Source organism: Peromyscus eremicus, chromosome 8a (genome assembly GCF_949786415.1).
Source record: "Peromyscus eremicus chromosome 8a, PerEre_H2_v1, whole genome shotgun sequence".
Taxonomy (NCBI): domain Eukaryota; kingdom Metazoa; phylum Chordata; class Mammalia; order Rodentia; family Cricetidae; genus Peromyscus; species Peromyscus eremicus.
Genome location: NC_081423.1, coordinates 104220806 through 104236131, shown reverse-complemented (window position 1 = coordinate 104236131; position 15326 = coordinate 104220806). Strand labels below are relative to the sequence as shown.

Below are 15326 nucleotides of genomic sequence, written 5' to 3'. Positions count from 1 at the left end.
TCAGATTGGTGACTACCCTAATTGTCATTAGCGAGCCTTCATCCAGTAACTGATGGAAGCAGATACAGAGATCCACATTCCAGGAATCCTGTTCAAAAGAGGAAGGAGGGATTGTATGAGCTGGGGGAGGGGGGTGTATGTGTCAAGGTCATCATAAAGGAACTCACGGAAACAACTAACTTGGGCTCATAGCAGCTCACAGACTCTAGACAAACAGCTAGGGAGCCTACATAGGATTGACCTAGGCCCTCTACATATGTGTGACAGTTATACAGCTTGATCTATTTGTGGGACTCCTAGCAGTAGGATCAGGGCCTCTCCCTGGCGCTTGATTTGGCTTTGGGGAACCTGTTCCCCATACTAGGTTACCTCAACCCTTAATACAAAGGGAGGTGCTTAGTCCTACCTCAACTTAATATGCCATGCTTTGTTGACACCCATGGGATGCATGCCCCTTTCTGAACAGAAAGAAACAGAGGAAGAACTGATGAGGAGGGCAGAGGGGAGGAGGAGGGAGGGAAAGAGAGAAGAGGAGGGAAGGAAAGAGAGAAGAAGAGGGAGGGGAAACTGCTGTTGGGATGTAAAATACATGAAATAAAATTTAACAAAAAGAAAAATATAAACGAGAGAAACCTTTTGACAAATATCCATGCAGTGGACAGTTTCCAGGGACTCTAGACTAAAACAAGAACATCTGTGTGATAGATATACCCTCCTCTCCCACCACCTGTATAACATAATCATACAAAAGATGCATTACATGAGGTGTCACTCAGAGTCACCTAAAGAAACAACTAATTCCAGCCATGCAGTAGGAAGCTGTGTTACTTGGCTGAAAATCTTAAGGAAAGAAGGATCTCGCATTCCTGTAATGATGGGGGGGGCCTGGGGAGGAGAGGTGGGAGGAGAAATTGTAGATGGTATGTAAAGTGAATAAAATTTTTTTTAAATGTACAGAATAATTTATAAATAAAAAAGTGGGCCTAGAGAGATGGCTAGGCTCTTAAGAGTACTGGGTGTTGTTACAGAGGACCCAGGTTCCATTCCCAGAACCCACATGGTAGTTAATAATTTGCTATAACTCCAATTCCAGACATCTCCTGCCTTCTTCTGGCCTCTGTAGGTAATGCAAACAGACACATGAAGGCAGAACACCCATATAACTAAAATTAAAATAAAGGTTTTAAAAAATGAAAAGAATGGAATTCTCCACAGTGCTGTCACAGGCCTGAGATAAGCATCAGCCAGGGCTAGTTAAAATAAACTCCTTCTGGTTCTGCACAGAAGTAGCTGTGACCTTCCTCTGAGCCAGCTTGCTCAGAGGCAAAAGCAGCCTTATTCTGAGGTAACAATAACTCAGCATAGCTATCCAATGAAGAACAGCAACCACAGTGCTGATAGGTGACTTTTCCTTGATGTTTTCTATATTTGTTCTCTGTCCTTTGCATTTGTGAGAATTGTGGCGTGTGCCACCACAACCAACTCTGTTCCTAGTGTGGCCTTGAACTCACAGAGATCTGGATGAATCTCTGCCTCCTGGATGCTAAAATTAAGGGTGTGTGCTACCTTACCACTGCCTGACTGCTATGTTTAATATAGTAGCTGGCTTGGCTTTTTCCTTTGATCCTCAGGTAAGCTTTTATTGGGGTGCACAAATAAAATTTTCCCTTTTTTTTAAAGTCAGAAATAAAAAAAGTTATAACTAATATAAGAAAGACTTAGTACAGCAACTATATACAATATATACAGACAATAAATACATCAACAATGTCTAGTCCATTTGCATTTGATAAATTCAGAGAAAATATTCCATTATCCTATTATGGTGAGTCCATAATGTACCTAATTCACTTTCTATCCTAACTTGTATTACCAACTGAAAACTGTCTTTTGATATCTTTCAAACTTACACACTTTACACCTCTTAGTGAGTTTCTTTTCTGAATTTCTTAACAAGGAAAACTATATAACTATCTAATCTTCCACTCCCTCAGAGACCTGAGAAGGAAATAATATTACCTAGTAAAACAAGGAGTGCAAACAGTCAACTTCCAAAAAATGTGAGAAATGACAGAAACAGCTGGCTGCCTAGACAGTCACCTGAGGTTCCTCTGCAATGTTGGGGCATCATCTTTGGCCTACAGGCTTAGCATATCTGACAGACTCATCTGTGAAGTAGGATTTTCTAAAAAATCTTCCTATCTTGTTTTGGCAAGGATCAACAGTCCTTTTTTTGTGTCCTGCTTGTCCATTTTAGACAGCATACTGTCAGCAGTAGATGCAAGGGCATTTTTTTGACCAGTGGCTAACTTTTGCCACAATGAAAGTAAACTCCATAGGAAGTTTCTTCATTGCTCATCGTCTTCTCTGAAGTAGATTGGTACTGCCAGGAGCAGACATGTCTCATAGTTATAAAAAAAAATCTGTTATTAAAACATCTTAAATGCCATATTCTGCAGATCTCTGAAGTGTTTGAAGATGATCTGTCTATCTAAAATATATTTCTGCTTGACCTTGAAAACATACCTAATTGACTACAAGTTCAATTGTAATGACTAACTACTAACTAACATTTCTTTATATCCTAATTAGTTGGTAATAATAACTATAAAGGATTAGCAAATTGTATTACATTGTTAAATGAATTGTATAGGTACAATACCTTGAACAAGATTAAAAATATATGTACAATATGTTCTAACAAAATTAATCTCAAATTTGTATTAATATATATAATTTGTATACAATATACAAAAATCCAATCCAATGTAAAATATTTAAAACTAGTAGATGCCTTCTAAAAGTAGATTTAATAATCTACCTTTTTATCTCATCATATATCCATATTCTCTCTTTTTTTCAGAATAAATTCAATAATCTACCCTTTATCCATCATTTCTATATCTTTTTTTAAGAGCAGATTCAGTAATCTACCTTTTATCTAAATCCTCTTTTTTTTCTTTTTCCTTCAAACAAGAACCTTAAATCTAATCTCCATTGTTTAGCGTTTTTCTTGACCATTAACAATAACAACTTGTAACCAACATCCTAAACAATGACAATTATCCAAAACCCATTAAAAGACCAAAAACCACCCACCCCACCTCTTGGGAATACGGGCATCGTGTTCTTAAAATTACTTCTTGCTGTCTGGGGGTGAAGGCATCTTTAGGGGATCCCAAAAAGAAAAATTTTGAGTTAATTGTCAAGTCCTGGGAGAGGCAGCTGCATCATTTGTTGTCTAATCTCTGCATAATGCCAAAATGCAGGGCTTGTCTCAAGTCCTTGTTCAAGCAGTCTGTGAGACTGGATCATCTCAGCTAGCCATCTCAAAATTGTCCTGAGCAGTTTCTTTGGGTGGTGTTTGTCAGCTTAGTGGTATTATCATCATCCTGATGGAATCATCATTATGGACCCCCATCATCTTTTTGGAGACTTCAAATTTGCTGTTAGGCGTGGTCGTGATTCCCTGCAGAAAACTGATAGAGACTCAAATATGAAAACATGTACAGGCAACTAGATGAAGCCTTTTCTCTAGAATTAGTTAGTACTCTATATGACCATTAGTATCCTGACAAAAGTTTAATATATATAAATCTTATAAATTTTGATATAAAATTCTTATCTTAAAAAAGTTTTAAAGAGTCAAAATAGAACCAAAGAATTATGAGATTAGTGACAATAGAATAGTCTCTTAATTATGGTTTTCTTCTGTCCCATATTAGATAGCTCTTCTGACATGATACAGAGATTTTTAGATTTTCTTTTAACAAGCATGCTTGGGTTTAGAGAGGGAGAGAGCCATGCTCCAACTCCAAAGTCAGCTTTAACTTTTAATTGAACTGGAACCACATAAAGACCATTGTGTTAAGTGTTTGTAAAAAAAAAAAAAAACAAAAACAAAAACAAAACAAAAAAACAAAAAAACCCCAGCAGAAACAAACTTTTAGGAAGACTTGCAAAATTTTATATATGATATACCAAAAGGCCAATTTATTCTTTTTCTTGGGACATTTTTTTTTCTGGATGATTTGTCCTTTTTTTTTTCAGATGTCTTATTTGTCCAGTGTTTTCCAGCTTCCTTAGCCTTCTTCTCCTGAAAGACAAAAACAAAAACCCTTCCCTGTAGATGTAACCAACCGTCTTATTAAATAAGAAACACAGAGCCGATTCAGAGAAGAAAGCCAAGAGGTCAGAACTAAGAGCCTTACCCTTCCTGCTTCAGCTATCCTGCTTCAGCCAAGAGAGCTCTCCGAAAAAGAGGCCTACTTCCTGTGTGTACGTCTTTAAATACTCTAGATGTTCTGCCTTCTCATTGGTTGTAAACTGAACACGTGACTGCCTTGTCATTGCCTGTATGTACCGCCCTCCAGGTCCTTAAAGGCGTGCGCCACCACCGCCACGCACTTGCTATGGCTCTATAACTCTGACCCCCAGGCAACTTTATTTATTAACATACAATTAAAATCACATTTCAGTACAAGTAAAATACCACCACATTTCCCCCTTTCTATTTTAATAAAAAGAAAAAGAAAAAGGTTATAACTAACAAAAGAAAAACTATATACAAAAGTTCAATAACTATATACAATATATACAAATAATAAATGTCTAAACAATGTCTAGTCCATTTGTATTTGACAAATTCAGAGATGATAATTTCATTATCCTATTTTGTTAAGTCCAAAATGTATCTAATTCACTTTCTATCCTAATTAATCTTCAACTAACTAACCTTCAACTATAACTAACTAATCTTCAACTCCCTCAGAGACCCAAGAAGGAAATAATATTAGCTAACAAAAATAAAAACAGAAAGTGCATGCAAGCAACTTCCAAAAAATTTGTGAGTTGACAGAAACAGCCAACTGCCTGGACAGTCACCTGAGGTTTCTCCGCAATGCTGGGGCATCATCTTCAGCCTATATAGGCTTAGCATATCTGACAGACTCATTTGTGAAGTAGGATGTACACAAGGTCAACAGTTCAACCTCACATTGGGTGAGAGCAGTCCATGCACCAGAAACACCTGAATTCCACTAATGTCATGTCATGATTCAGGATTTTAAATTCTGGAAAATGTTGATGGTTTTTTTAGTTCAGCTCTCCATTCTTCTTGGCTGTGTACATATGGCTTCATCTCAGCATCCCGTTCTTCTCCACATCTCTCTATCAAATGCCAGTCTACTATTGAGAGGCGTGAGCTTAGTTACTCTTCAAGAATAACTGTTTCAGCTGCTGTTCCATAGCACATCAGAAGCCATCGGCCCACTGCCTGTTCAGCTGCCTTCGAAGAAAAGGGCACTGTACCTTTTCCGAGTTGCGAAGGCCATGTCAGGGATGGTGCCATATTGTCCTGGCCTCAGAAGATGCCTTTTGATAAAGCCATAACCACGCTTGTTTAGGCAAGAATCAGTAGTCCTTTGTTTCATGTCCTGTCTGTCCATTTTGTCATCAGTTGATTCGAGGATACTTTGTTGTCCAGTGGCTAACTTTTGCCACAATGAAAGCTAACTCCATACGCAGTTTCTTCAATGCCCATATTTTCTCTGAAGTAGATTGGTACTGCCAGGAGCCGACATGTCTCATAGTCATAACAAAAAAGAAAAATTTTCTAAGTTATTAAAACATTTTAAATGCCATATTCTGTAGATCTCTGAAGGGTTTGAAGATGACCTATCTAAAATATATCTGCTCAATTTTTAAAACATATCTAATATGACTACAAGTTCTATTGTAATGTCTAACTACTAACTATCATTTCTTTATATCCTAATGGTAATAATAATATTCAAGGATCAGAAAATTGCATTGTTAAATGAACGATATAAGTACAATTAGAAATATACATATAGCATTTTCTAACAATATCAATTTCAATATATATAATTTGTATACAATATAAAACAATCCAATCCAATGTCAAGTATTTAAAACTAGTAATTGTCTTTTTCTTCTTCTTTCTTTCTCTCTCTTTTTTTTTTAAATAAGAACCTTAAATCTAATCTGCTTAGTCTTTTTCCTAACCCTTGACAACAACTTGTAACCAACCCCCCTAAACAATGAAAATTATCCCAGACCCAAAACCCATTAAAAAGACCAAAAAACCACCCACCCCACACCACCTCTTTGGGAATGTGGGCGTGGTATTCTTAAAATTGCTTCCTGCTGGGTATGGGCGAAGTTATCTTTATCCTGAAAGAAAAATTTTAGGTTAATTGTCAAATTCTAGGAAAGGTAACTATATCCTTCATTATCCATTCTGTGTATAATGCCAAAGTTCAGGGTTTATCTCAAGTCCTTATTCAAGTAGTCTTTGAGACTGGATCATCTCAGCTAGTCATCTCAAAATTGCTCTGAGTACCTTGTAGTTCAAAGCTGATCTGTAGATGATGTTTGTCAGCTTAGTGATGTTATTATTGTCCACGTGGAATTGTTGTTGTTGTGGGGCCCCAACTTCTTCCTGGAGACTTCAGTTGATGTTAGGCCTGGCCGTGAATTCCTGCAGAAAACTGATAAGAGACTCAAACACAAAGACATATATATGCAGCTAATTGAAGCCTTTTTTTTTTAGAATTAATCAGTACTCTATATGACCATTCATATCTTAGCGAAGTTTAAAATGTATATATATATCTATATATCTATATATATTAATCTTGTAAGTTTTGATATAAAATTTATACTTTAAGAAAAGTTTAAAGAATCAGAATAGAATCAAAGAGTTGAGATTAGTGATAGAATAGTCCCTTAATTAATTTGGCTTTTCTCCTGTCTCATAGCAGAAGATGGCTCTTTTATTCTGGCATGATACAGGGAGTTTGCATTTTCCTTTTAACAACATGCTTGAGTTTAAAGAAGGAGAGAGCCATTCTCCAACTCCAAAGTCAGCTTTAAATTTTAATTGGACTGGGACTATTAGAAGACCAATAGTGTTAAATCTTTAGAGAAAAGCAGAAACAAACATTTAGGAAGACATACATTTTTTTAGATAATATATACCCATACGCCATTTCACTCTGCTTCCTGGGAGAGATGATTTGTCCCTTTTCTTCAGTTGTCTTATTTGTCCAGTGTTCTTCAGATTCCTTAACCTTCATTCTCCTAAAAGACAAAAACAAAAACCTTTCCCCAAGACTAATTTTGGGGATGTTCCTTTTTGGCAAGTTATTATCTGATTAAATGAAAAGACATGTGTTACTGGTATAAGTTAGTTTAAATTGGATGTTCATGTTGGTTGATGAGCTATCACCTCCTCTAATTAAGAGGTTTCTCTTGTTCAAATCGAACCTTTATCAATTTTGATGGTACCCACAACTTATCTTCTCCTGTAGAAACAAAAGCAAAACCTTGTCCCCAATGTAACACATACCCTGGTTTCCATTCTGAGGTCAGCACATCCTTAAAATATATAGGCTGATTTAATTCTGTAGTTTTTTCTATTATCCAATGTCTTTCTGCAGCTGTTGTTCCTTTCTCATTGGCATTAAGAAAATTCAAAGTTAATAGAGCATTATGCAGTCTATTTCTGGGGGTTTTTGTTGCCCCTTTCTGTTTATTTAGCATATCCTTTAGAGTTCTGTTTGATCTTTCTATAACTGCTTGACCTGTAGGATTATGTGGTATGCCTGTAATATGCTTTATATTGTAATAAGCAAAAAACTGTTTCATTTTAACAGAGACATATGATGGAGCATTGTCAGTTTTGATTTGTGCAGGTATACCCATGATGGCCATAACTTCTAGCAAATGAGTGATTACAGAATCAGCTTTTTCAGAACTCAAAGCAGTTGCCCACTGAAATCCTGAATAAGTATCGATAGTGTGGTGTACATATTTCAGTTTTCCAAATTCTGCAAAGTGAAACACGTCCATCTGCCAGATTTCATTCCTTTGAGTACCCTTTGGGTTACATCCTGCTGGTAATGGCATTTGATTGTAGAAGGAACAAGTAGGACATTTCTTTACTATTTCTTTGGCTTGTTGCCAGGTTATGGAAAAATCCTTTTTTAAACCTTTACTATTGACATGATGTTTTCTATGACATTCTGAGGCCTCCAGCACATTTCCTATTAATAACTTATCAATCTCATCATTGCCTTGTGCTAGAGGGCCTGGCAGACCAGTATGGGATCGAATGTGAGTTATATATAAAGGATGACTCCTTTTCCTGATTGTATCTTGTAATTGAATAAATAATGAAGTTAATTCTGAAGCATCAGGGATAAATTCTGCAGTCTCAATATGTAATACTACTCTTTCAGCATACTGAGAGTCAGTTACTATGTTGAGAGGTTCTGAAAAATCCATTAATACCAACAGAATAGCATATAATTCTGATTTTTGAACTGAATTATAAGGACTTTGAACCACTTTACTTAAATTTTCTGATTTGTAACCTGCCTTTCCTTGTTTGTTGGCATCTGTATAAAATGTACGAACTCCAGATATGGGCTTTACCCGTACAATTCGAGGCAAGATCCAATCAGCTCTCTTTATAAGATCAATTCTATCGCTTTTGGGATATTTGCTGTTAATTTCTCCCAAAAAATTACTGCAAGCTCTTTGCCAAGGTTCACTTTCTGTCCATAATTTTTCAATGTCCTCCTTAGTTAAAGGTACGACAATTTCTGCTGGGTCTATTCCTGCTAACTGACGAAGTCTCAATTTTCCTTTCCAAATCAAGTCAGAGATTTTTTCCACATAAGTTTTTAATTTTTTGTTTGGTTTATTTGGTAAAAATTTCCACTCTAATATAATATCTTCCCTCTGCATTAATATTCCTGTAGGAGAATGCCTAGAAGGTAAAATAACCAAAATGCAATCCAGCTTTGGATCAATACGATCGATATGCCCTTCATGTACTTTCTTTTCTACCAAGGCCAATTCTTTCTCAGCTTCACGTGATAACTCTCTTGGACTATTTAGGTCCTTGTCACCTTCTAAGGTTTTGAACAAATTATGCAGTTCATCATTTTTTACCCCAACAATAGTTCGTAGATGAGAAATATTTCCAAATAATCTTTGAAAGTCATTAAGAGTCTGTAGTCTATCTCTCCTAATTTGCACCTTTTGGGGTCTAATTTTTGTAGCTCTATTTTATATCCTAAATAATTAATAGAATCTCCTCTTTGTATCTTTTCAGGAGCAATTTGTAATCCCCAGCAAGGCAAAATTTTCTTTACGTCTTCAAATATTCTTTCTAAAGTATCTGCATTTGAGTCAGCTAGTAAAATATCATCCATATAATGATAAATTATAGATTTAGGAAATTTTTTACGTATCACTTCCAGTGGCTGTTGTACAAAATATTGGCACAGAGTTGGGCTATTCAACATTCCCTGTGGGAGGACCCTCCATTGAAATCTTTTAACCGGTTGAGAATTATTATAAGTAGGCACTGTGAAAGCAAATCTTTCTCTGTCTTTTTCTTGTAAGGGTATTGAAAAGAAACAGTCTTTTAAATCAATAACTATGAGAGGCCATCCTTTTGGTAACAGAGTAGGCAGAGGAATTCCAGATTGTAGAGAGCCCATTGGCTGAATTACTTTGTTAATTGCTCTAAGGTTTGTTACCATTCTCCATTTACCAGATTTCTTTTTAATAACAAATACAGGAGAATTCCAAGGGCTGGTTGATTCCTCAATATGCTGAGCATTTAACTGTTCTTCTACCAGCTCTTCTAAAGCCTGGAGTTTCTCTGTTGTTAAAGGCCATTGCTGGACCCATACAGGCTTGTCTGTTAACCATTTTAAAGGTAGAGCTGTTGGTGTCTTTGGAAGATCATCAGTTGTTGTGCCCTGTTCTTGTATAATATGGATGGCTGGTGACCACTCAGAATAATGCCTTCTAATATTTCTCTCAGAAACATGTGCTAATTTATGATTTGTTTCTGAGATTGGAGGGATGTTAATCTGAGTATTCCATTGTTGTAACAAGTCTCGACCCCACAAGTTCATAGCTATGTTAGCTACATATGGTTTCAATTTCCCTCTCTGTCCTTCTGGACCTATACACTCGAGCCATCTTGCACTCTGTTTCACCTGAGATAATGTCCCAATTCCTAACAGTTGAACATTTACCTCCTGAAGAGGCCAAGTTGGATGCCAAAATTCTGGTGCAATTATGGTAATGTCCGCACCTGTGTCTACCAGACCAGACAACAAAACACCATTTATTTTTATCGATAATTTTGGTCTTTGTTCATTAATAAAAGTTTGCCAAAAATTTTCTTTATATTTGCTCCTGAATTTTCTATTCTATATGTTTCATCATCCTGACCAGCATGACTTATTCCAATAGGTATTTGGTTATTTAATTGCTCTGGGTAGGGGTTTCCTCTACGACTGCAGGAAAGGTTTGAACTGGATTTGCTATTGGGGCCTGCATGAGGCCCCTCTGGGAGTTTCCCGAAGACTAAGGCAAAGGATTACCTTGTCTGTCCCTTGTTGATCTACATTCGTTGGTCCAGTGTTTTCCCTTACCACACCTTCTGCATACTCCAGAAGGAAGGGGCTTTCTGTTGCCATTGTTCCTTGAAGAAACATTGTTTCTAGGAATGACCTGTTTACAGTCCCTTTTCAAATGTCCTTGCTTTCCACATCCAAAACATCTAACATTCCTCAAACCTTTTGAAATTGCTTCTCCTACCCATGTATCATCATGCTCATGAGCTTCAACATTAACCGTATCTCTAATCCAATTTTCCAAAGGTGCAGATCTTGCCTTTAACGGCCTGATTATTGTTTTGCATGCTGCATTCGCATTCTCAAAGGCCAAAGATTCAATTATTATCTTACTAGCTTCTGAATCCGGGACCATTCTCTTTACTGCTGAAGCCAGTCTTTGTAAAAAATCTGTGAAAGATTCTTTTGGGCCTTGTACAACCTTTGTAAATGACTCAGTTTTTTTTCCTGGTTCCTCAACTCTGTCCCATGCATTCAAGGCTGCTGTTCGACATAAAATTAGGGTTTGGACATCCTATAAACATTGTGTTTGTGCTGAAGCATATTGACCTTCTCCAATAAGCTGATCCTGGCAGACTTGTATTCCTTTATCCCTCCACTGCTTTTCTATGTTTTTAGCTTCGTCCTTGAACCAAGTTAGCCACTGAAGCCTTTGACTGGGTTCAAGAACAGCTTGTGCCAGCTCCCGCCAGTCCTGTGGTACAATCCTATTATATGTTGACCAAGAGTTTAACATTTGCTTTACATATGGGGAATGCATACCATAAGATACTATTGCCTCCTTAAACCTTCGTAAATCTATCATTTCAATTGGAGCCCAAATATTTTGTGTAGTCATTTGATCAGGCGACTGCTGTACTGTTACTGGACAAACTAAGGGTGACTGTGTGAAAATAGGCTTTCTTTCTGTAACCCTATGATCCAATCTTGAAGCAGCTTCACTGTTAGTTTCTTCTGTCTGAGTTTTTACAGGTTTAATAGGTTTTTTTAAAGCTGTCATCCTGGCACTTAAATTGACTATCTTTTTAAATAGTAAAATGAGGATAAACATAGTAATAAAATGCATAATTCGATCAACAGTAATCTTCTCATATAGCTGTTCCATTGTCAGACTGTCTAAAATTGCAAACAAATTTTCTTCCAATGTACACAGAAAACCCATTTTTTTTTAATGTGGAAAAAAAAATTTTTTTAAATAGTTTTCTTTAAAATATCTGATATGTTAAGTGACTTACCAAGTCCTTGTAGAACAGTACCAATCCGAGGGAATTTCAAACAGCCACCTAGTGTCCGAGGTGTGAGTCCAGAGAGAGAGAGAGAGAGAGTGAGAGAGAGAGAGAGAGAGAGAGAGAGAGCAAGCGTAGCCACAAGTTCTGCCTAAGAGCTTGAATCCAGCCACGTGTTCCCGCTTGAGCCTAGTCAAGCCTTGGCTCTGGCTACCTTAAGCTCCAACCACGTGCGTTGGTTTTACAGGCAGGGGCCCTGTTCGGCAGGGCAGGCCTGAGTTGTTTGTAGCACTGGCTTTAGGCAAGTAGCTCAAGGTTAGTCCGGCCTGAGGCCAAGCCGACCTGGGCCCGGGCTAGGGAGCCGGCCGCCCTGGCGGGAAACCAGACCTGCCGGCCGCCCTGGCGGGAACCCGGACCTGCTGCCAAGCCAAGTTAAGCGGTTTTAATGGATTCTTATGACGTTGGGCGCCAAATGTAGATGTAACCAACCGTCTTATTAAATAAGAAACACAGAGCCGATTCAGAGAAGAAAGCCAAGAGGTCAGAACTAAGAGCCTTACCCTTCCTGCTTCAGCTATCCTGCTTCAGCCAAGAGAGCTCTCCGAAAAAGAGGCCTACTTCCTGTGTGTACGTCTTTAAATACTCTAGATGTTCTGCCTTCTCATTGGTTGTAAACTAAACACGTGACTGCCTTGTCATTGCCTGTATGTACTGCCCTCCAGGTCCTTAAAGGCGTGCGCCACCACCGCCATGCACTTGCTATGGCTCTATAACTCTGACCCCCAGGCAACTTTATTTATTAACATACAATTAAAATCACATTTCAGTACAAGTAAAATACCACCACACTTCCCCAACCCTAACTTTGGGAAGGTTCCCTTTTGGCAAGTTATATCTGATTAAATGAAAAGCATTTATTAGTTGTGCAAGTTAATAGAAATTGAATGGTCATGCTGGTTCATGAACCATTACCTCTTCTAATCAAGAGGTCTCTCTTGTTCAAATCAAATCTTTATCAATTTTGATGGTATCAATAGCTTTTCTTTTCCTGTAGAAACAAAAGAAAAACTTTGTCCCCAACGTAATACATATCCTGGTTTCCATTCTGAGGTCAGCACATCAAAGTATATATAGGCTGATTTAATTCTGTAGGTTTTTTTTTTTATATTATCCAATGTTTCTCCACAGCCGTTGTTCCTTTCTCATTAGCATTGAGAAAATTCAAAGTTAATAGAGCATTATGTAATCTATTTCTGGGTGTTTTTTTTTTGTTACCCCTTTCTGTTTATTTAGCATATCCTTTAGAGTTTAATTTGCTCTTTCTATGACTGCTTGGCCTGTAGGACTATGTGGTATACTTGTAATATGCTTTATATTGTAATAAGCAAAAAACTGTGCTGTGGGATGGTCTGTATGTCAAATGTGTTGCTGATTGGTCAATAAATAAATCACTGATTGGCCAGTGGCCAGGCAGGAAGTATAGGCGGGACTAACAGAGAATTGAGAGAACAGGAAGCTGGGTGGAGGAAGACACTGCCAGCTGCCACCATGACAAGCCGCATGTGAAGACACCGGTAAGCCATGAGCCATGTGGCAAGGTATAGATTAATGGAAATAGATTAATTTAAGCTATAAGAACAGTTAGCAAGAAGCCTGCCATGGCCATACAGTTTGTAAGCAATATAAGTGTCTGTGTTTACTTGGTCGGGCCTGAGTGGCTGTGGGACTGGCAGGTGATAGAGATTTGTCCTGACTGTGGGCAAGGCAGGAAAACTCTAGCTACAAATGGCGCCCAACGTGTTGGCAAGAGTTTCCACCTAAAACCTGAGTAAAAAGATTCTAAAACAGAGCTAAAAACAGCTCCTAGTTGTCTCTTTCAAGCTAGTGGCAGCCTGCGTGTTTGAGCTACCATGGAGGGTTCCTGGCGTGCATGCTCGACCTGCAGTATGGCGGGAATGAGGCCTCTGCAAGTGGCACATTAAGCTGTGTGGTGGATTTAGCCTTTGCTAGTACAAAAAAAAAAAAGAGGTTTCTGGGCTACACGCTGCTTTGATAGAAGCATAGACCCACTATTTCTGAGAGTTGATGGCTCTCAGAGCTGGTGGAAAACGTACCACTGCCATGTTGGGAAGCTGAAGTGGGCGGAGCCAGCAGCCATAGCGCCAGGGACATTTCAGGCTTAGAAGGCTGCAGTTTAAAGCAATAGGCTCAAGCTAATATAAAAAAAAATAAGCCAGGTAAAGATGGCTACCACACAGAGAATCTGGATTATGTTCTCTTTGATATTCATAACTGAAGAAAAACATTTGATTACAAAAGCTATTGAGTTATGCCAAAATGTATATTTTAAAGGTACCTTGACTTCAAAATTTGGATGTAAGGATATGTTGCTTTGGAAAGGAGGCTCTGCTTTTGTTTCCACAGAAATCCAGAGGCTATGGATTTGTTCCAGATTAAGATACATCAGGTTTGACCAGCCAAAACCACCTAAAAGGTCTCCGATGACACCATGGCCCAGATGATCCAACATCTAGAACCATTTCAAGGCAACTGGCTCAGACGATACACCCTCATGGACTACTCCATAATCCTAAAGTATTCTTTGTGTCCCCATAAGATACAGCGCCCCCCTCCAGCAGGAAGTAGTAAGAGAAGCTACGCCCAAATTCCCAAATATACCAAGCTGACTTTGGAGATGTGTAAAGGTTAAAACCTTCCTTTTTAAGAATAGAAAAGGAGAAGTGCTGTGGGATGGTCTGTATGTCAAATGTGTTGCTGATTGGTCAATAAATAAATCACTGATTGGCCAGTGGCCAGGCAGGAAGTATAGGCAGGACTAACAGAGGAAAATTGAGAGAACAGGAAGCTGGGTGGAGGAAGACACTGCCAGCCGCCACCATGACAAGCCGCATGTGAAGACACCGGTAAGCCATGAGCCACGTGGCAAGGTATAGATTTATGGAAATGGATTAATTTAAGCTATAAGAACAGTTAGCAAGAAGCCTGCCATGACCATACAGTTTGTAAGCAATATAAGTGTCTGTGTTTACTTGGTCGGGTCTGAGTGGCTGTGGGACTGGCAGGTGATAGAGATTTGTCCTGACTGTGGGCAAGGCAGGAAAACTTAAGCTACAAAACTGTTTCATTTTAGCAGAGACACATGCTGGAGCATTGTTAGTTTTAATTTGTGCAGGTATACTCATGATGGCCATAACTTCTAGCAAATGCGTGATTACAGAATCAGCCTTTTCAGAACTTGGAGCAGTTGCCCATTGCAATTCTGAATAGGTATCAATGGTGTGGTGTATATACTTCAGTTTTCCAAATTCTACAAAAATCCATCTGCCAGGTTTCATTCCTTTGAGTACCCTTTGGATTATATTCTGCTGATAGTGGAGTTTGATTGTAAAAAGAAAAAGTAGGACATTTCCTTACAATTTCCTTGGCTTTTTGCCAGGTTATGGAAAAATCCTTATTTATTTATTTATTTATATTTATTTATTTATAAAAGAGATTTATTTATTGTATATACAATGTTCCACCTGCATGTATGTCTACAGGCCAGAAGAGGGCACCAGATCTCATTACAGATGGTTTTGAGCCACGATGTGGTTGCTGGGGATTGAACTCAGGA

At 38.2% G+C, this 15326-nt stretch overlaps 1 protein-coding gene across 2 annotated transcripts in view; it reads left to right on the top strand.

Annotated features, from left to right (window-relative positions):
- Window positions 1–15326, top strand: part of LOC131918069 (zinc finger protein 431-like) — a 43005-nt gene that overhangs the window by 7495 nt on the left and 20184 nt on the right. The window lies entirely within an intron of this gene.